The sequence below is a fragment of the Larimichthys crocea genome, chromosome XX (genome assembly GCF_000972845.2).
Source record: "Larimichthys crocea isolate SSNF chromosome XX, L_crocea_2.0, whole genome shotgun sequence".
Lineage (NCBI taxonomy): Eukaryota > Metazoa > Chordata > Actinopteri > Sciaenidae > Larimichthys > Larimichthys crocea.
Genome location: NC_040030.1, coordinates 18,660,929 through 18,661,631, shown reverse-complemented (window position 1 = coordinate 18,661,631; position 703 = coordinate 18,660,929).

Below are 703 nucleotides of genomic sequence, written 5' to 3'. Positions count from 1 at the left end.
TGGAACATGGAGGGGACGCAGATATGTCAAGAGTTCATAATAACAATAATAAACTTCATGTTACTGCATGTTTGTGTCAGAAAGACGTGGCAATTAAACCTGCAGAGTTCAAATATGAAATCCAAAAGGCTGCAAAATAAACCTGAGAGACACATTTCACTGTTTCTATGATCTTCATGGTGGACCAAAGAACTTCCTTAATTTATCTAAACACCGTCACATATAGAGAGATCATGAAGTACAGTTCAACAGAAGAGGAAGTCCTCTGAAGACAATCTCAGGAAAAATAAAGGATATGACCTCATAATGAACCTTCAATGTTTAAAAACCGTAGCTTAAAAAACATCTGGCATGTTTGTACAAACGATTCATTCGAATTTTGCTGATGATACTGACATACTTTTATGTAATCAAGTAAATATTGTGCTTGTAATGAAGTATTTTTAAATGTCCATGGTGTATTTTTAACAGAACATCTGAATTCTTCATCTATGGGTCCAAAAACGTCCTAAAATTTATTCAGTTTGTTGATTTTTGATGTTTAACTTCACAGGCGAACTGTAGGCGAACTGTAGGCGAAGCTACTTCGGCGGGCGAAGTCTGTTCGCTCGGCTGAGAATGAAGCGAACAAAGAGACACGGTGAGACAGACTGACCCGATAATCAACGATAATCAACGATAATTAATAATAATTAATAATAAT